The 21,875-nt window shown below is 45.7% G+C and overlaps 1 protein-coding gene across 1 annotated transcript in view; it reads right to left on the minus strand.

Moving 5' to 3' along the window:
- FRMD6 (FERM domain containing 6) overlaps window positions 1-21,875 on the minus strand; it is a gene marked incomplete in the record, with an annotated part of 358,089 nt that overhangs the window by 292,894 nt on the left and 43,320 nt on the right.

Consider the following 21,875-nt stretch of genomic DNA (forward strand, 5'->3'; position numbering starts at 1 on the left):
GAAGGGAGTGTGGGAGTTTGTTCCAGAGGCGGGAGAAAAGAGGAATGAAAGAGTGAAGGTGAGCAGAGAGCCGAGAATTCGGCAGTTTAACCATCAGAGGGTTGCTGGCAGATCTTGTGCGACCTGTAGGAATATTTGGGGGACAGAGCACAGAGAGAGCTGGGGGAGCAAGGCCGGAGAGGAGTCGGTAGAAGACAGAAAGACCACCTACCTGCCTGTGGTGAGTGAGTGAAAGGCCCTCAGAAATAGCTTCATCGCGGGAGATTCCAATGATTTTGAAAGCTTTGGATTCAACAGCGTGAAGCCGAGCCAGGTGTGAGGCAGGAGCACCAGCCCATAGGGGAGAACAGTATTCCATTGAGCTGCGGATGAAAGCCTTGAATGTGGTGAGGAGCTCAGGTGTGCCGAGGAAGGACTTCGCACGACGGAGGATGCCCAGTCGCGACTGGCTTTGGAGGCCAGCTTGGAAATGTGGTTTTCCCAAGAAAGATCATGGCAGATAGTGAGACCCAAAAGCTTGAGCGACAGAACTTCTTGGAGAGGATTGTTGAGAAAGTAGATGGGAGGGTTGTCCAGTCGATCTTTTCGGAGAGACATAGTAAGAGAGTGAGATTTGTCAGGATTGAAAGACATGTTCCACTTGTTTGACCAGTCTGTGATTTTGTCCAGGTCTTCAGAGAGTGAGGAGGCTGCAGACTGCCGATCTGAGGGAAGAGGAATGGAGCGGCAGAGAGTGGAGTCATCAGCAAAGAGATAGAGAGGATTTTCCAGAGAGTCGGAGAGATCATTGATAAAGACCAGAAAAAGCACAGGGCCCAGCACACTTCCTTGGGGAACTCCAGCCTGAACAGGAAGGGGAGATGAGAGAAATCCATTCAGGGCCACACGTTGACTACGACCAGAGAGGAAGTCCGCAAGCCATGCATGGAGATTTCCATGGATACCATAGGAGGAGAGTTTGGTGAGCAGAGCTGGGTGCCAGACCGTATCAAAGGCCCGTGATATGTCAAGGGAGACAGCTCTGATTTCCTGTTTGGCATTGAGGACCAGCTCTGATTTCCAGTTGTTAGTGTGTCAGAGATTACAGAAGAGTTACAAGAAAGGGAAGGATGAGGAGGACAAAAGGTTTGATGGTGATGCGTTGATGCACAGTGATGCGTTGTTTAAGGGGGGGTGGGGCAGAGGAAAGTAGATGGTTGGGGGAGGTGGAGATATGAGATAGAAGGGAGACGATGTGGGGAGGAGGCAGCTTTGAGTAGGAGGGGGGAGGGGGGAGAATTGGAGAGGGATGGTAGGGGAGGAGATTTAAAGGGGAGAGGTTGGGGGGGACTTTTGAAGGGGAGGGGCGAGTGGAGAGTTTAGGAGGGGAAGGGCAGGGGGGGAGTTTAGGATGGGAGAAGCAAGGGGGGAGATTTGGAGGGGAGGGGCAAGGGGGGAGATTATAAAGTGGATTATTAATGAAAGATGAACATTTACAACAAATTGGGTTTATTGTGATTTTCAAGTTAGCGATCCGTTTCAGAACGATGGAGGAGGGGTGGAATGAATGTGAATTTCGAGCATGTATTGAGGAAGAATTATAAGAGATTGAATTTTTTTTTGAAGTGGAATGAGTTGAAGAGGAAATTGAAAAGAGCCTTTTAAATAGGAAGAAAAACAGCGTGTTGTAATATACCACTGAATAAAACACTGCAGGGGAAAGTTTAAACATATTTAAACAGAACCGTGAAGAACAATCTAATATTCACAAAAATACCAACGGGGAGAGGGCGTAGAGGGACAACCATGAGTCACGTGAACAGGGCAAAAGGTGGAAGGCAAGGAGATAATGGGGGCGGGGCGAGAGCGCTCGTGGACAGAAGAACAGGATTAGACAACAGCACATGTGGAGAAAGGGAAATAAATGTTTTTTTTTTGTTGTTTTTTTGTTTTTTGGGGGGGGGGGGGGTTAAAACGTTAGACAAAGAGTAGATGTTCGGGGAGGTTCGGGGGAGAAGGGAAAAATCTAAGAACAAAGCAAAAACAGCGAAGGAAGGAACTTAAGTGAACAAACTATGACGGGGAAAGCCTCAAGCTTCAAGGCTGCGCACGTGGGGCAAACAGGAACGATTAATTTATGAAAGATTAACACAGAGAATCTTCCTTGGGACACACTATAGGTTCACACACCAAAAGACAAATACAGTTTTGACAAAATACAATTGTGAACATTTACCCAACTTCGAAAATGTGGAGAACGTGTACAGCTTCAAAAAATGTGCCGTCGCCGGCAAGATCTCGAGAGATCACCAAAAATGCAATTATGCAAAAAATTATCAACAAAAATGCAAAAATGCAATTACGGGCACATTTTAAAACATTTTTTTAATTACCTCCGCCCCCAAAGGTGGATGGAGGTTATGTTTTCACCCCTGTCTGTCTGTCTGTTTGTTACTTGCCAAAAACATTTTTTTTTTTTTTTTTTGCAAGTATGTTGCTCACTCTGGTTTGTGTATGTGTTTGTTTGTGTGTGTGTTTGTTTGTCTGTCCGCTCACTTGAACTTGCCTACAGGACATGATTTTAAACCGATCTGCACGAAACTTTACCAAATGGTAGAGTCCGTGGTCCGACAAAATGCTCTATATTTTTGGGGTCAAAAGGTCAACATAGGCCAAAGGTCAACCACTTTTTTCAAATTTCTAAAATCCTCAATTTCCATCCGATTGACTTGAAATTTGAAGAGGATATACATATCGGCAAACTGAATTCAACCACCCACTATTTTTGAGATCAGCATAGGCCAAAAGGTCAAGATAGGCCAAAGGTCAACAACCATTTTAAATTTCTAAAATCCTCAATTTTCATCCAATTGACTAGAAATTTGAATAGGATATACATATCGGCTTACTGAATTCAACCACCAACTATTTTTGAGATCAGCGTGGGCCAAAAGGTCAACGTAGGCCAACGGTCAACCACTTTTTTCAAATCTCTAAAATCCTCAATTTTCATCCGATTGACTTGAAATTTGAATACCAATTACATATCGGCTTACTGAATTCAACCACCAACTATTTTTGAGATCAGCGTGGGCCAAAAGGTCAACGTAGGCCAAAGGTCAACCACTTTTATTTGAATTTCTAAAATCCTCAATTTTCATCCGATTCACTTGAGATTTGAAGAGGATTTGCATAACGGCTAACTGAATTCAACCACCATCTATTTTTTAGATTAGCTTCAGTCAAAAGGTCAACATAGGCCAAGGTCAACCAATTTTTTCAAATTTCTAAAATCCTCAATTTTCATCTGATTGACTTGAAATTTGAAAAAGATTTTCATATCACCTTACTGAAAGCAACCACCAACAATTTTTGAGGTCAACATAGGCCAAAACGTCAACATAGGCCGAATTTCAAAAAATGACAATTTTCATCCGATTAACTTAAACTTTGAAGATGGTTTGCATATCACGTCACTGAATTCAACCACTAATTATTTTTGAGGTCAAAAGGATGCTCCATTGACTGCCATGCTACTTTGTTCTATTTTGCCAAGTGTCACTCTATGAGTGATTTTTCATTTGTTTGTTTGTCTGTCTATCTATCTCGCTGTCTGTTTGTGAACAAGATATCTCAAAACGTTGTGGATGGATTCGGACTAAATTTGGCAGAGATGTAGTGTATGTGCCAAGGACGAAATGATTAGATTTTGGTGAAGATCCGGATTCGGCTACTATAACTTTTTAAGTGATTCTTCACCATTGGGAGATTGGGTCAAAAACGATACATAGCAGGATATCTCAAAATGTTATGGATGGATTAGGATGAAAGGTGTTGGACAGGTTGTGTGTGTGACAAGGAAGAATCGATTCAATTTTGGTGAAGATCCGGATCCGGATGCAGCTAGTATAATTTATTAAGTGATTCTTCACCATTGAGTGATATGGCCAAAACCGAGGGGTAGATCAGCTTATGAAAGACTGGACCTATGGTGATTCCTGTGATTGATTTTGATTAAATGCGATTCTGTATTGTGATTTTCTGGTCTACTCTGAGATACAAAACGTAAGTTGCTCACCAGGCGTAGGTATGCTCTCTACTGAGTGCCGTTCTCGTTTTTAAAAATGAAACATTGTACATGCAATCAACATTTGGTGATGCATGAAATATCTAGCCATTTTTGGGGATTTGAGCACTGGTTCATACCCGAGAGGGTGGTAACTAAGGGTCGGAAGGGTCAAAACAGGTTTTTTAAAACTCAAAATTTGATATTGGGTCATTCCTGGTGGAATGTTTTGACATCTTTTAACTTTCCTTTAGGTGGGAAGAGTGGGGATTTGCAATGGCATGCCACCGATTTTGCTCTAGTTTCCCTTGTGGCCCCAGAACTAGACAAGCAATATATTTATAACAGCTATCATATAGCTCTCACAGCTCACACTCTCATCCTTCCCCCTAATGATTAATAATAATATAATTTTAAAAGTTGATTTTAAACTTACTTTGTGCATTTACAAGCCCCAGATATGACCTTCTCGTTGCTGTTAAGAAGCACCCAAAGCAGATTTAGTGCTTCCCCCAGGAAAGTATGCCTGATGCACCTAGCTCTCAGGTAAATAAATGTAGCTGGCACAAGCTTTGTGCATTTTCATGTCATGAATACGTCCAAGTCGTCCATTCTCGAAGAATTGACAACTATTACTTTGTTGGTAATGAGCCTAATGACGCACAGCAATGTCCATTAAATATATTACCAAGCCTGCCATGTTCACAGAACGCACTCCCCAAAGGTGGAAGGTTTGCATAGCATAAACCCATCTACAGTTTGGGCTTTGCATTGGCCCACATCATCCGGAGTCTGAACTACGGGCAACTGTACAATCTCAGTCCTTTGAGTTAGTTGAGAAAGTTCTCCAACTCCTTCATTGTGCATAGGCACACCCCGTTCTCTCCAATACTTTCCCAAGTATTGTACACCGCTCCTTTCCTATGCCATCTCCACTCTCCAGGCACTGCAAAACGTCATTGCCCGGCACCGAATGGGGCTCGACAGTGACGCACGCTGAAAGGGAGTACGCAGCTTTCACTCTGCTTGTTTGTTGTCTTGCTTGCCTGCTTTCTTTCTTTCTTTCTTTCTTTCTTGTTTGTCCGGGCGATATCTCAACCATCTTTTGGGCGAGGAAGCTGAAATTTCGGCACAATAGTGAGTAAGTACTTTCTCAAAAACACTATTTTTTGTTTTTTGATTAATCAAATAATTGATGAGTTATTTAATTATTAGCGATTAATTAAGTACTTATACATTTCCTTTCTCTTATGGCCATTGTCTCTGGCACCTTTTGAGTTAGGAAGCTGATATTTGGACATGCCAATGACCAAGTGATTTGGCTGCAAATGCTATTTTTGATTTATTGATGAATCAATTAATTAATTAATCGATTAATTATTTAATTATTTGATTAATGACTTTTTTTTTTTTTTTTAAGTTACAGATTTTGATGAAATGGTGGTGGCTTATGTATTCTATTAGCCAATTGATTAACTATTTAATTTTTTATGATTATTATTTATTTATTTTCATTATTAATCATTTATTTATTTTCTTTCTCATCTGGGCAATATCTCAGGCACCTTTTGAGCTAGTAAGCTAATATTTGGACATGACAGTGACCAGGTGATGTGGCCATGAAGGATATTTTTGATTTATTGATGAATCATTTCATTGATTAATTATTTATTGATTAATCAATTCATTATTTAATTTTTTATTAATGACGTATTTAATTAAATTTCTAAAAGATACATCTTCGGATGAAGCACTAGTGGTGTAGTTATGCTATTAGCCAATTGATTAAGAAAATATTTTATGATAATCTTTTATTGATTTTAATTATGCAATTAATCAATCAATTATTGTACACCTCTCCCTCCCAATGCACTCTCTATGAGCTGCACTGCGGTATTGTCGGGCACCAGAGGTGCCCTGGCAATGCCGCGCTGTGGGATATTTAATTATTTGGCATGGGGGCGGTGTACTTTGAATGTACCTTTACTTGTTTTCGACTTATTTTAGGAGCTTGTTGAGCTATTTTAGGTTACAATCCTTCGCTCGCACACACAAAATATGTTAGCATGCTCCGGGGGCCGCTGTTGCTAGGGGTTTCTGCATATGCACAGAAAGCATTGTGGGGCAGATCACATGATTTCAAAAGTCCCGTATTGATGGTAAGTAAGAGTTGGGTTAGGGTGGAAACAGGGAGGGAGGGCAGTTTGGGTGGGAATTGGAGAATACTCTATCTCCTCTCTTTCTGGTGCCAATTTAGGATAATGCTTAGTGGTGGAATCCTAAGCTTTAGAAAGATGGAGTAGGCAAAAAAGCAAGAATAAAGGAGAGATTAAAACAAATCAAATGGTAAGCAACTTGACAGCCACAAATGACTTGTTTTCCTTGCATCTTATTATTACCTCCGCCACCAAAGGTGGATGGAGATTATGTTTTCACCCCTGTCTGTCCGTTTGTCTGTCTATCCGTTTGTGAACAAAATATCTCAAAAAGTTGTGGACGGATTCAGACAAAATTTGGCAGAGATGTAGCGTGTGTGACAACGACGAAATGATTAGATTTTGGTGAAGATCCGGATTCGGATCCGGCTATTAGAATTTTAAAAATGATTCTTCACCATTGGGAGATCAGGCCAAAAACGATACATAGCAGGAAATCTCAAAACGTTGTGGACGGATTTGAACGAAACTTGGTGGACCGGTTGGGTGTCTAACGAGGACAAATAGATCCGATTTTGGTGAAGATCTGAATATGGATTCGGATATTTAAATTATTGAAATTTTAAAGTGTTTCTTCACCGTTGGGAGATAGGGCCAAAAACGATACAGAGCAGGATATCTCAAAAAGTTATGGATGGATTTTGACGAAACTTGTTGGACAGGTTGTGTGTTGGACAAGGAAGAATCGATTCAATTTTGGTGAAGATCCATATCCGGATCCAGCTAGTATAATTTTTAAAGTGATTCTTCATCATTGAGTGATATGGCCAACTAGGCAACGGTATGCTCTCAACTGAGTGCCGTTCTTGTTTTATATGCATTTGACAATCAAATTGAAATAAAAATACAATGCATGACGAATAGGCTAATTTATAAGCTCGCAATAAGATTTTGCTAGTTAATGAGGTGTAATAGCTACTTTTATTCAGATTACTGTAATGAGAATTTCATTATAATCATGGCTATACAGCCAAAATCTGTGTAGAAAACTCATGTAACAGTTTTCAACCATCAATTAAAATGCAATTCAAAGGCAAGTAACGGTCATGCCTTTTACATTGATGGACAAAGATTACTCACTCCATCAAAATAAAAGCTACATTTCGTCTGACAATGAAAGAGCAAATGGATGATAAATGAACCCAATAATCACTTCACAAAATGTTTCCATCAACATGTAAAATGCCATGTTTGGGGATCTGAAGGAGTACTGGTAAGGGTTAAAGTTAAAAAGGAATAGATTGTTATTGTTTGTAAAATCTGAAATGAGTAAATCAATTTTTCTACTATTTCAGGTTGATTGAAAAGGGTAATATTGTACTTTTTAATTTTATTATATATATATAGATATATATATATATATATATATATATATATATATATATATATATATATATATATATGTATATATATATATATATATATATATATATATATATATATATATATATATATATATATATATATATATATATATATATATATATATATAGTAACGAATTTGAGAAGTGTAACAATTTTGGAGAAAGTGTAACGAATGTGAAAAGTATGGTTTTGTTGGGTGTCTCGTAATGTAAATAATGGTCGCAGCCGTCCTCCTAGTTAATTCCATGAAACTTACACACAGGCCACGATATATCTTTTTAAATAGTTTATTTCCTTATTCTATGTAGGCTAAATATGTGTTTCCCACTAGATTGACTCTGCATTGCATCAAACGAAATAAAGCGTAGGCCCCTCCGATGATCCATGGCAGCTCAAGTGCCAGGGATTCCCCCACTTGAGCTTTGACAGCAACCGTTTATTGCAGTACTGAACTGCTGTGCAACGTGACGGTGCATTACCTGCAGCTGCTTTTTTTTCTTTCTGTTTTTTTGCATACAAGATCGAGGCTCGTGAAAGAGCGAACATTAATCACACAGAAAGACAAACAGACCCACAAAACAAATAACATCGGGAGCGGTAGACAAGATGGGGAGAGAGGGGGAAGGACACAAACACAACATTTGAGAGCAGGGACCGAGAGACATGGAGACATCGAGAGAACTGTGGGAGGGAGAGGGCTTTGGGGGCGAGGCATGGGAAGGGGGGTGGGTGGGAGAGGTATAAAACATATGGACACTGCCAAGACTTCCAGGAAAGAAGTTGGAATTTCAAACAAGGTGGATCTGGGGTGAATTAGTGGGGGTAGAAAAGATCAAGGTTTTGGATGGGGGAAGATAAGAGATGGTGGTGAACAGCTGTTTTGAAGACCTGGAGGGAGGAGTGTGATTGAAGTGAGTGTGGGAGTTTGTTCCAGAGGCGGGAGAAAAGAGGAATGAAGGAGTGAAGGTGAGCAGAGAGCCGAGATTTCGGCAGTTTAACCATCAGAGGGTGGCTGGCAGATCTTGTGCGACCTGTAGGAATATTTGGGGGACAGAGCACAGAGAGAGCTGGGGGAGCAAGGCCGGAGAGGAGTCGGTAGAAGACAGAAAGACCACCTACCTGCCTGCGGTGAGTGAGTGAAAAGCCCTCAGAGATAGCTTCATCGCGGGAGATTCCAATGATTCTGAAAGCTTTGGATTCAACAGCGTGAAGCCGAGCCAGGTGTGAGGCAGGAGCACCAGCCCATAGGGGAGAACAGTATTCCATTGAGCTGCGGATGAAAGCCTTGTATGTGGTGAGGAGCTCAGGTGTGCCTAGGAAGGACTTCGCACGACGGAGGATGCCCAGTCGGCGACTGGCTTTGGAGGCCAGCTTGGAAATGTGGTTTTCCCAAGAAAGATCATGGCAGATGGTGAGACCCAAAAGCTTGAGCGACAGAACTTCTTGGAGAGGATTGTTGAGAAAGTAGATGGGAGGGTTGTCCAGTCGATCTTTTCGGAGAGACATAGTAAGAGTGTGAGATTTGTCAGGATTGAAAGACATGTTCCACATGTTTGACCAGTCTGTGATTTTGTCCAGGTCTTCAGAGAGTGAGGAGGCTGCAGACTGCCGATTGAGGGAAGAGGAATGGAGCGGCAGAGAGTGGAGTCATCCGCAAAGATATACAGAGGAATTTCCAGAGAGTCGGAGAGATCATTGATAAAGACCAGAAAAAGCACAGGGCCCAGCACACTGCCTTGGGGAACTCCAGCCTGAACGGGAAGGGGAGATGAGAGAAATCCATTCAGGGCCACACGTTGACTACGACCAGAGAGGAAGTCCGCAAGCCATGCATGGAGATTTCCATGGATACCATAGGAGGAGAGTTTGGTGAGCAGAGCTGGGTGCCAGACCGTATCGAAGGCACGTGAAATGTCAAGGGAGACAGCTCTGATTTCCTGTTTGGCATTGAGGACCTCCATCCATTGTTGAGACAGCAGAAGCAGCATGTCCAGAGTAGAGTGACCTGGTCTGAAACCAAATTGATGATCAGAGATCAAGCCATTGGAGAAGAGGAAAGATTTCATATCCGAAGCAATGATGGATTCCATGACTTTGCTGATAATTGGGAGCAGGCTGATTGGTCTGTCGTTGCAAGGATCTGTTTTTGCACCTTTTTTGTGTAAAGCGGTAATGTTTGCTGATTTCCAGGATGCTGGCAGATGACCTTGAGCAAAAGATAGGGTGAAAAGAACAGAGAGAGGGTGAGATAGAGCGGCAGAGCAGGATTTTAGGACCCGTGGGCTGATGCCATCTGGTCCAGTTGCAGAATCAGAGTCGAGGTTTGACAAAAACTCCTCCACCTTGTCAGGAGAGAAGGTCACAGAGTCCAGGAGCAGTTTGGTTCGACTGGGAAAGGTGGGAACAGAGAGAGATGGGTTTGGGACTAAGGATTTTGAGGCAAACACAGAGTTGAGGCATTCGGCTTTGTCACGTGCGATGTCAACTGTGTGGCCATTTGAGGTAAGGGAGGGGATGGAGGGGGAACAAACACCAGAAACGGATTTGACCAGACGCCACCAGGATTTGGAGGAAGGAGACAGGTTTGAGAGTTCATTCTTGAGTGAGGAGAGATAGTGCTTCCTGGCACTCCTGAGGGTAGACACACACTTGTTCCGAGCTTGGTGGAAGGAACTGAGATTTCCTTCAGTTGGATTAGCCTTCCAAGAGGCAAAGGCAAGTTGTTTCAGGGCAACTGCCTCACCACAAGATTCAGTGTACCATGGACGGGAGGAAGGGTAAGACAACTGAAGGCGAGATGGGATAAATCTGTGCATGAGAGAGATCAGTTTGCTTTGGAAGAATTCCCAGGAAGAATTGATGTCAGAGGCAGTGGAGATGGGAGACCAATCCAGACGATTGAAAGGCTGCTTGAAGACCGTCCCAGTCGGCCTGAGTGAAATGCCAGACTCGTCGGCGCTGAGGAGGCTCTCTGAGAATGGCCAGAGAGATGTCCACTTTGACAAGCACATGATCAGAAGAGCCGATTGGAGCAGAAGAAGAGCAGCAGACATTAGCAGGGAAGTTAGTCATAACCAAGTCTAGAAGAGAAGATACTCCATTGGCTGAGATCCGGGTCGGGAAATTGACAGATTGTGTCAATCCCAGTGAGTCACAGAAGTCCTTTGCTGAGGTGCCATGACTGGTGAGAGAGGAACCCACACCCAACCAGGTGGCATGATGACAATTGAAGTCACCACATATGAGGAAGAGAGAGTTGGGATGAGTGGATAGAAGTTGGTCCATGTTGTCAGACAGTGAAATGTAGATGGAGTCATCACTGTTTGGGGGACGGTACAGAACACATATGAACAAAAGGTGGGAGCGGAGAGGAAGCCGTAGCCAGAGGTACTCCTGGGGGTGAGGAGGAGAGAGGGCAGTGCAAGGAGAGTGAGGAAGAGAGTTTTTGATAAAGATAGCCACACCACCACCAGGCCGAGGCTCAGGTCTATCATACCGGAGGAGGGAGTAACCAGGAAGAGATATTAAGGAATCAGAGACATCTTGAAGGAGGAAAGTCTCTGTTAAGCAGATCAAGTCTGGATTGTCAGAAGCAACCTGTATGGAGAGATCAGTCAGGTTTGAGCGAAGGCCCCGGATGTTTGAGGTCCATACCGTTAATGAAGAGAGAGGGGGAGCATCGGGTACAGGACAGGGGAGGGGAGGAGTAGGGTAAGATGAAGGGAGGTAGGGAGAGCAGTTGTTAGTGTGTCAGCGATTGCAGAAGAGTTCCAAGAAAGGGAAGGATGAGGAGGATGAAAGGTTTGAAGGTGAAGGGATGAGGCACAGAGAGGGGTTGTTTGAGGGGGGGCAGAGGAAAGAAGAAGGTTGGGGGGGGGGTGGAGGTATGAGATAGAAGGGAGACGAAGTGGGGAAGAGGCAGCTTTGAGGAGGAGGGGGGAGGAGGGAGAATTGGAGAGGAATGGTATGGGGGGAGATTTGAATGGGAGGGGTTGGGGGGGAGTTTTGAAGGGGAGGATTGAGGGGGGAGTTTAGGAGGGGAAGCGCAAGGGGGGAGTTCAGGAGTGGAAGGGCAAGGGGGGAGTTCAGGAGTGGAGGGGTAGGGGGGGAGTTTAAGAGTGGCAGGGCAAGGGGGGAGTTTAGGAGTGTAGGTGCAAGGGGAGGGATTTGGATGGGAGGGGCAAGAGGGGAGTTTAGAAAGTGGATGATTAATGAAAGACGAACATTGAAAACAAATTGGGTTTGTTGTGATTTTCAAGTTAGCAATCCGGTTCAGAATGATGGAGGAGGGATGGAATGAATGTGAATTTAGACCATGTAGTGATGGAGACGTATAAGATATTGAATTTATTTTTTTTGAGGTGGAATGAGTTGGAGAGCAAATTGAGAAAAGCCTTTTAAATAGGAAGAAAAACAGCGTGTTGTAAAATACCACTGAGTAAAACACTGAAGGGGAAAGGTTATACATATTTAAATAATATTTAAACAGAACCGTGAACAATCTTATGTGCACAAAAATACCAACGGGGGGAGAGCCGAGAGGGACCACCACGAGTCACGTGAAGGGCAAACGGTGGATGGCAAGGAGTTAATGGGGGGCGGGGCGAACAGCACACCTGGACAGAAAATACAGGATGAGTCAACAGTACACGTGGAGAAAGGAAAATAAATGTTTTTGGTTTTTTTTTTGTTTGTTTGGTTTTTGGGGGTGGGGGGGGGGGGGGAGGTGGGGATTTAGAACGTTAGACAGAGTATTATGTTCGGGGTAGAAGGGAAAAAAACTAAGAGCCAAGCAAAACACGATTAAGATAACAAACACCGACGGGGGTACAACTACAAGGCCGCACACGAGGAGCAGAACACGATTAAATAATTACAAGTTACAGGAAATTCAAACCAAAAGTAACTATAATCAAAACAATAACGCATGGACGATAAAATAACGAGTTGAAATTTGACAATCTATCTGGGGAAATGTGGGAGAAACACGTGGTCGAAGAACGAACGACCGAACGAATAAGAATGAATAAACGAATGAGAACAGAGAAGGAAATGTTTTTTTTTTGGATTTTTTTGAGTTGTAATTTACACAAGGAAGAGGGCTATGGGGTGAAAAGATTGGGAAAACAGAGAACGAAAGTTATTGGATCACAAAAACACAGACCGCTGAGAGAAAAACAAAGCCTCAAGGTTGTACAGTGTTCACTGTACAACTACAAGGCCTCAAAACACGACCCGAATTAACACGATTTTCAATACAGGTATGAAAGATTTGCACCGAAAATCTTCGTCGGGAGACAATATATACACCATAAAATAAATAGTTATAACGAAAATACAAATGGGAACAATTACTTAACTTCGATTTCGATGTATAGCATGGAGAGCTGAGAATAAACGAACCCTCGCCAGCAAGACCGGAAACGGAAGTCAACGGGGGCAGAGGAAAGGACAGGGGAGGGGAGGTGGCCGGTGCTGACCGGTGCTGACCGGTTTTTGGCATTTGCGGCCATTACGAACAAGGGGAGTGCCGAGAGAAGATGGGTCGCCCCCCTCGTCATAGGGGGGAGGAGTAAGTCGGCCCCGCTCATCCAACCCAGAACAAGGGGTTTGGCTAAGAGAGGGCGGAGCGGGAACCCCCGAGAAAGTGCGCGAAGGTTCGGTGAGAAACCAATATAAGCCGCCGCGGGACGCACTCCACCCTCTTGCTCTGACCCCGTCCTCTTGCTTGCTGTCGCTCGTGGTTGCTGGGGAGAAGGAAGACGCCTGAACGAGCAGGTGTGTGCGAGCCATCGTGCGACCAGCTGCGCTGCAGCTAAGGGGGCAGCTAAGGCAGGCCACGAAAAGGACGCGCCAGGCAGCAATCCACGCTGGACCCTCCATTGCCTCCCAAAACAACCATCCATCCTCAAGCCATACCTGCCTGCAATATCCCCCGTGTAAGTGTGAACGTCGTCTGTCCTAATCGTTGTCCTGGGGTTAAGTAAATCGACTAGTATAAGCTAACGATTCACTGTGTGACTGCTTCTTCCATCCATTGCTTGTAAATAACTTTGATCGCTCCTTCTTTTTGCTTGTGTGTATAATAAATCCTGTTATTCCTCCGTACTCTGTCTTCTTCTCTCTTCCTTCTCTTTCGGTCGCTTTAGAGGTTTCCAAATTGAATATCTGTGGTGCGATCTGGTCAACGTTGGGGGAGTCGGGCCAATCGGGGATCCTGTAACGGTCGCGGTTGACCATCCGCTCGGCCCATAATAACATCTTAACCGCGTCCGTAACAATTGGTGTCTAGGAGTGGGATACGAGGCCCGAACCAAATTTTTAAAACGTGTAGAAAAAAAATTTTTGGTCAAAATTACGAGCTGCCGAAATTTTGTTTTATAAAACCCGAATTTTGAGATCGCGCCATGGACAATCAAGGCGATCGGATGTCGGTGGGGGAGATAGACGGGTTAGGGGTAACCCAGGACTTAGGGGAAGAAAGGGAGGAGGAGAGCAATGAGGTGGTTGAGGGTGTATCAGGTGCACAAAATGGCGGCCTCGCGCACATGGTTATTGTGGCGCCAAATTTAGCCGCACCCGCGACCGTAGCAGCGCCACTGGTGGATTGGAATCTCTTTATGATCCAAATGAAGGCCCTTATGGACAAGAATAGTGAGCGATTGGAGGGCCAAATGGGGGTAATGAGGGACGAAGCGAGGGCTCAGAGTGAGCAATTGGGGGCAATGAGGGACGAAGCGAGGAGTACCGGTGAGGGGTTAGACAAGAAATTTGGGAAGTTAGACAATAATTTTGAGGGGTTAGACAAGAAATTTGGGAAGTTAGACAATAATTTTGAGGGGTTAGACAAGAAATTTGGGAAGTTAGACAATAATTTTGAGGGGTTAGACAACGGGATAAAAGAGGTGAAAAATGGGTTAATGGGGTTAGAAAATAGGATGGAAGACAAATTGCGGGAAATAGGGGAACAATCTGCCAGGGAAATCAAACGAATGGGGAACCAGATAGAGGAGGTGCAAATCGGGTTAGAAAGTAAACTGGATGCTCAGAGGGATGAATTGGGACAGATGAGGGTGGCATCTACAAAAGAGATGGAGGAGATGAAAGAGGGGATACGACGAGGTGTAGGTGAGGAGGTTTCGGGGCTACGCGAGGAGGTAAAGCGAGGTGAGAAGCGTATGGAGAAAGAGGTGAGAAATGGGACGGCAAAGTTACAAGGGGGAATAGAAGATCTGACGGAGGAGGTGGAACAGCTGACAGAGGGACAGACGGAGTTAGTGGAGCAGGTTCAAAGGAACACAGCGGTAATAGGGGGTTTAAAAGCGACACAAAAGGACATTAAAAATGAATTAATAGCGACACAGAGGCAATGTCAGATGGTACGTGAGGGACTGACAATGAGGTTGGACGAGGTGACAGAGGTAATGGAGACAAAGGACCGGCAGGTGAGGATGCACATAGAGACGGTCACGGTAGCCTTAGAGGATGAACTTGAGGAGACGCACCGGGGAATAAAAGAGGTGAAGCAAAAGTTAAAGGAGGTGTTAGAGGGGGGTGAGTGAAATTAAGAAGAGACGGACAGAAACTAAAAGAGAAATCCAGGAAGAGGTGACGGAATATGTACAAGGTCGGTGCTCAAATCGTGATGTCATGCTCGCTAACTAAATAAAGAGTTTGCAGGTGGCAGAAGAGGTGCGACGAAGAGGTGCCAAGGTGAGTGGCGATATAATCGGAAATGTACATGATGCGAGGGGAGCTTCAGTCGGCTTGGGGGTTGTTGTGGACCCGGGTGTTCGTGAGAGGCCGTTGGTGAAGTGTGCGACAGGTCTGGTGTGCGAAAAACGAGGTGTGCGAGAATGTCCGACCATGGGGTGTGTGAGGAAAAAGTGCATGCCAATGAGTGAGTGTGCTGTCGAGAGTGAGTCGGTCGTAGCGCGTGTGCGAGGAAGCACACGGAAGCGCGTAGTGAGGAGTGTTACAGAGGATGTAACGGGAGAGTGTGCCGTCAAGAGTGAGTTGGTCGAAGAGCGTGTGCGAGGGGGTACATGGAAGCGCGGTGTGGTAAGTGTTACGGAGGAAGTAACGAAAGAGTGTGCGCAAGAGGATGCGCGAGAAAGGTGTGTAACGGACAGGTGCATGAGGAAAGAGTGCGCTGTCGAGAGTAAGGGTGAGTGTGCGACCGAGAGTGGAGGTGAAAGTAGTGAGAGTGACATGGAGCGTGAGTTGGTTGTGACAGGCGAGCGAGGATGTACACCTGGAATGGAAGGATGCACACCTGGAATGGTAGAGCGTGTGTGGGAATGCACACTTGAGTTGGTCGTGAGGCACGTGGTTGGGTGTGCGAGTGAAAGCACACCTGTGATTGTCACAGAGGAGGTGACCGAGGAAGGGGCGCGAAGAGGTGTGTTGGTGAGGTGTGCGAACAACGAATGTGTGCCAAAGTGTTCGGTGGTCAGGTGTGTGACCAAGGCTGTGAGTGGAATGAGTGTACCTGGGTGTGTTGGAGAAGGTACGACAAGGAGCATGGGAACAGCTGGATGTATGGGCAAGAAAGGGGTAGCGTATGCGTGTGAGCATGCAGGTGAGGCATCGACGGTAACCGGGTTAGCGGTTAGAGCGACTTATAGCCGAATCGGGCCCTCGGTGCGCGCCGGGCTTCGCGTGCCGCGAGAACCAGCGGGGATCCGAGCCACGGCGGGTTCGAAAGGACCGCCGTACGCGATCCACGCTGTGCCTCGCTTGGAACGGCCGCGTCCGGGCTCCACTAGGCGGAGCGGGCAGCCCGATAGGAAGGGTCGTCATGGCGACCACTTTTTATTGAGACGTTCCGGCAGGTCGAGATCTGGCAATTGGATGGCTCCGCGCCGAGGTGGTGCATGGGATCTCGGCACGGGTGAGCCCCCGTCCCTGCACCGAGTGCCGGACGCATCCAGCCGCCGGCACCAAAGAACCCGCGTTCATTGCTCGGCTGTACGAAGCCGAGCTTTAGAAGGGAATTGGCGCACCGAGAGGATCTAATAAGTATACGGGTGATGAGGATAGTGTTTTGGCCCCGAAATTAGAAAAAAAGCAAAATTTGATGATGGTACAGTGATTGGCAGATGATTGGCAAAATTTTTGATTGGCTGAAATTTGGTGTGCCAAATTGATAGTAGGACCTCCCCGATGTGGTGGGATGGCAACTCTGTCATCCCTCACAGATGGGGGGGCAAAGGAGCACTATATTATGGGGTGTATGGCAGTGAAAACTAGCCCGGGTGGGTTAGGATATTGTGTGTAGGGCCCTAGAAGATGACATTAGGCAACGTTAAGATTAGTTAGTGACAAGGATACCTGTAGTGGGGACGCAGGTAGATTAGTGTGGATTATAATGACGTGGGAGCGCAATAGTTTAAAGGGGCGACTGGGAAGCGCAAGTTTCAGAGGGGAGTAGTTAGATGAGATGATGCCGTGTGGTTGAGGATTGAACAGGTGTGATTGCACAGGTGTGCAACTGAACAGGTGTGTGGAGCAGTGTATGAGTGAGTGAAGGTGATTGTGTATTGTTTTGACCCAATGGTCCAGGAAGAGGAGGAGGGTGCAGGTGGCACCAGGTGTGAGTGCACAGGTGTGCAACAACAGGTATGGAGAATGGTAGTGTGGAATAAATGGAGTATTGGAATGGATGGTCGTGGAGTGAGCATGGTGGAAACAATGGAGTGGAGTGGATGGTGCGATGGTGTGAATGGGGGAAGAGTGGACCCCCATCACGAATACCCGGGGCGGGTAGTGTAAGTGTTAGGTAGAGGGTATAGGTAAATTGTGGTTGGATATTGGCATCTGTGGTGCGGGTGGAAGAATGGTGATTGGATGGGTGCATTAGTGTTGTGGAAATGGCTGGGCGTGTAGCCTGTTAGTGTGTGTAGTTGGTTTGGGCACTCCACCACTGTGAGGATGTCGGCCAGGTGAGGCCGCAGGTGGGCTCTGGGAGCCGGTAGAGTTTTTGTGGATGGGGCCCGAGGATCCGGAGAACGGACCCGGGTAGCCCAGTGCCAGAGGGCACCGAGTGGGGTGACAGAGCCAGGAGGGGCCTTCCCCAGCTAGATAGGTTAGGGTGAGGAGCAGGTAAGCTCGGGTGGCAACTACAGTGGTGGAGGTGTGCAGTTGGGTAGACCTGCTGGGAGAGCTACACGTCACAGCCCAGAAATTGTGCAAGGGCACCGGGAGATGAATCGGGGGAGTGAGACCCCAAATTGAGAAGCACCACAGTTTGGTCAATGGGAATTGGTTTTTAGAACCCATAGTGTAAGTTGGCCAATGGATTGGCAGGGAAAGACCCTGGGTAGTGTAAAGTGTGTTAAAGTCATTTAGAGGATAGTTAGGATTGGAGTCTCCTCGCACCATCTGCATCCACTCACCTGAGGTGACAGGTACTCCGCACCATGCCATGTTTAATTATTTATTGTGCAGATGTTTGGAATGTGAGACGCATCATGACGTGGGTGTGACATTGTGCTTGATGTTCCATCTCTTCCTCCTTATGAGGATTGATGATGAATTGATGATGGCAAATTTTGGATAGTGGGATTGTGGAGACGAATTTGGTATGGGAAATAAGGGGAAGACGTGACAGTAGCGACGGATTTGTAAAGGTGTAAATTGTTGTAAATATGGGGTAAGAGCAAGGGTAGTGTAGGTGACAGGGGGGGTGACGTACGGTAGGGACGAGTTTTTCTCACTTCGCTCTCCATACGCACTTCACCCTGCATTGCCTTTATTGATGTGTACCCTTGTGACCTTACCCCTCGCTCATTTGTCTTCCCCCCTTTTGTCTCCCACTTGAGGACCTGTGCGCCATTGGGACCGAGGGGAGCGTGCGTGAGATGGCCATTGTGCGCACGAGATTCTCAGAACCAGCATGCATTGCGTTGATGTACCACTTTATGGACCGCTGTTCTGCGGCCAAGTACCACTTGATGGACCCCAGGTTCTGGGGCAGGGCACCTCTGTTGGAGACCGGCCATGGTGGCCAGGGAATCTAGCTTGCAGACCTCGGTAAGGTGGCACCTATGCCAAACAGGTGGACCACCCTTAGTTGGCCCCTGAGGCCCTAAATAAAAATGAACACAAGTTGTGCTTTTTATTATTTCCAAGTAGGCCGCATGAAGCCAGAAGACGTCGGGAAGAACATCGGCCCAGCAGAAAAAGAGAAGACCACCACCAGTTGTTTTGTTGTGTTTATTATGAACCGTGGTGACTGTGCACCGAGTGGTGCTTTTGGTGCTTTTGTGGTGCTTTTGGTGCTTTGTGGTGCTTTGGTGGTATTGGTGCTGGTGCATCGATGCAATGCGTGCTGTCTCCTCACTCCCAACAGGAATTTCTTTTTCTTGTTCCCTAAAAAGGAAAAAAACACAGGTCCTGGGTTGCGTTGTAAATATAACGTCACTGTAAATAATGCTCCCCACCGTAAATGTATAGTTTGAGAACAATTCCGTAATTCGGTTAGCTGTGGGCTTGAGTCTGTTAGACAGGGTGCAATGCAATAGGGGGACATACTTATTGTGTTTTAAGATTGTCACACTCAGGGTCAGGTTAATTGTAGAGGGAATTACACCTACGTGTCAAACTAAGTTAAAGTTTTGTAGGCCCGAGGACGGGCCTGAAGAAAGGAAGGTGCAGTGTAACGAATTTGAGAAGTGTAACGGTTTTGAGAAGTGTAACAATTTTGGAGAAAGTGTAACGAATGTGAAAAGTATGGTTTTGTTGTGTGTAACACCCTCGTAATGTAAATAATGGTCGCAGCCGTCCTCCTAGTTAATTCCATGAAACTTACACACAGGCCACGATATATCTTTTAAAATAGTTTATTTCCTTATTCTATGTAGGCTAAATATGTGTTTCCCACTAGATTGACTCTGCATTGCATCAAACGAAATAAAGCGTAGGCCCCTCCGATGATCCATGGCAGCTCAAGTGCCAGGGATTCCCCCACTTGAGCTTTGACAGCAACCGTTTATTGCAGTACTGAACTGCTGTGCAACGTGACGGCGCATTACCTGCAGCTGCTGACCGGTTTTCGGCATTTGCGGCCATTACGAACAAGGGGAGTGCCTAGAGAAGACGGGTCGCCCCCCTCGTCATAGGGGGGAGGAGTAAGTCGGCCCCGCTCATACAACCCAGAACAAGGGGTTTGGCTAAGAGAGGGCGGAGCGGGAACCCCCGAGAAAGTGCGCGAAGGTTCGGTGAGAAACCAATATAAGCCGCCGCGGGACGCACTCCACCCTCTTGCTCTGACCCCGTCCTCTTGCTTGCTGTCGCTCGTGGTTGCTGGGGAGAAGGAAGACGCCTGAACGAGCAGGTGTGTGCGAGCCATCGTGCGACCAGCTGCGCTGCAGCTAAGGGGGCAGCTAAGGGGCCGCAGGCCACGAAAAGGACGCGCCAGGCAGCAATCCACGCTGGACCCTCCATTGCCTCCCAAAACAACCATCCATCCTCAAGCCATACCTGCCTGCAATATCCCCCGTGTAAGTGTGAACGTCGTCTGTCCTAATCGTTGTCCTGGGGTTAAGTAAATTGACTAGTATAAGCTAACGATTCACTGTGTGACTGCTTCTTCCATCCATTGCTTGTAAATAACTTTGATCGCTCCTTCTTTTTGCTTGTGTGTATAATAAATCCTGTTATTCCTCCGTACTCTGTCTTCTTCTCTCTTCCTTCTCTTTCGGTCGCTTTAGAGGTTTCCAAATTGAATATCTGTGGTGCGATCTGGTCAACGTTGGGGGAGTCGGGCCAATCGGGGATCCTGTAACGGTCGCGGTTGACCATCCGCTCGGCCCATAATAACATCTTAACCGCGTCCGTAACAATATATATATAATTATATATATATATATATATATATATATATATATATATATATATATATATATATATATATATACATACATACATACATACATACATACATACATACATACATACATACATACATACATACATATACAGAGTGAGTCAAAAGTAGCGCCTGATTTCTGTTTGTTCGGCTGTCAGATTCTTTCTGGGATGTCATGTTGTTATTTATTGTCTTGCAGACAATATTATTGGCCCAGGTTACAAGATCAGGACTGTTATTTCCGCAAGATGGAGCTCCACCTCATTATGGACGTCATGTTCGTCAGTGGCTTGATGAAAACTTTCCCGGAAAGTGGATCGGCCGCCGCAGTCCGATCGAGTGGCTGGAACGCTCCCCAGACCTTACACATCCAGATTTCTTTATTTGGAGGCTCATGAAAGACCTTGTTTCTCGTGAAAAGCCTCGTACCATTCAGAAATTCAAGGCTCAAATCACTGCAAAGTTTGAGGAAATTGATATCGAACTCTGCAAGCGTGTGTGCCACTCTGTGCCTGCTCGGCTGCAATTGTGCATCGATCACGAGGGAGGGCACTTTGAAAATTGCAAGTAAAACAGCTTGGTACACTTCCGTAATAATTTCCCCCCGAATAAATGGTTAGATAAACATGTCATTCATTTATTTATACCTTCTTGTACACTAATACAAATGGCAAACAAACAATCAACTGACAGAAATATATATATGCAAAATATATATATACATATACAGAAATCGGGCGCTACTTTTGACTCACCCTGTATATATTTGGTATACAAGATCGAGGCTCGTGTAAGAACTAACATTAATGACAAAAAAACATAAACGGACACATAATAAAGGGAGCGGGAGACAAGATGGGGTGAGAGAGGGAAGCACACAAGTACAACAGCAAAGAACAGGGACATTGGGAGATCTGTGGGTGGGAGAGGGCTTGGCGTTGGGGGTGGGGGGAATTGGAAGGGTGGGGGGTGGGAGAGTTATAAAACACATGGACACTGCTTGGTCTTCTAGGAAAGAAGTTGGTATTTCAGAAAAGTGGATCTGGTGTGAATTAACGGGGGTAGAAAAGAACAAGGTTTTGGATGGGGGAAGATAAGAGATGGTGGTGAACAGCTGTTTTAAAGACCTGGAGGGGGGAGAGGGGCTGAAGAGAGTGTGGGAGTTTGTTCCAGAGGCGGGAGAAAAGAGGAATGAAAGAGTGAAGGTGAGCAGCGAGTCTTGATTTTGGCAGTTTCACCAGAAGAGGGTTTCTGGCAGTTCTTGTACGAACTGAAGGAATATATGCGGGACAGAGCACAGACAGAACAGGGGGAGCAAGGCCAGAGGGAAGTCGGTAGAAGACAGAAAGACCACCAACCTGCCTGTGGTGAGTGAGTG

Source organism: Myxine glutinosa, chromosome 1 (assembly GCF_964187855.1).
Source record: "Myxine glutinosa chromosome 1, kmMyxGlut1.1, whole genome shotgun sequence".
Lineage (NCBI taxonomy): Eukaryota > Metazoa > Chordata > Myxini > Myxiniformes > Myxinidae > Myxine > Myxine glutinosa.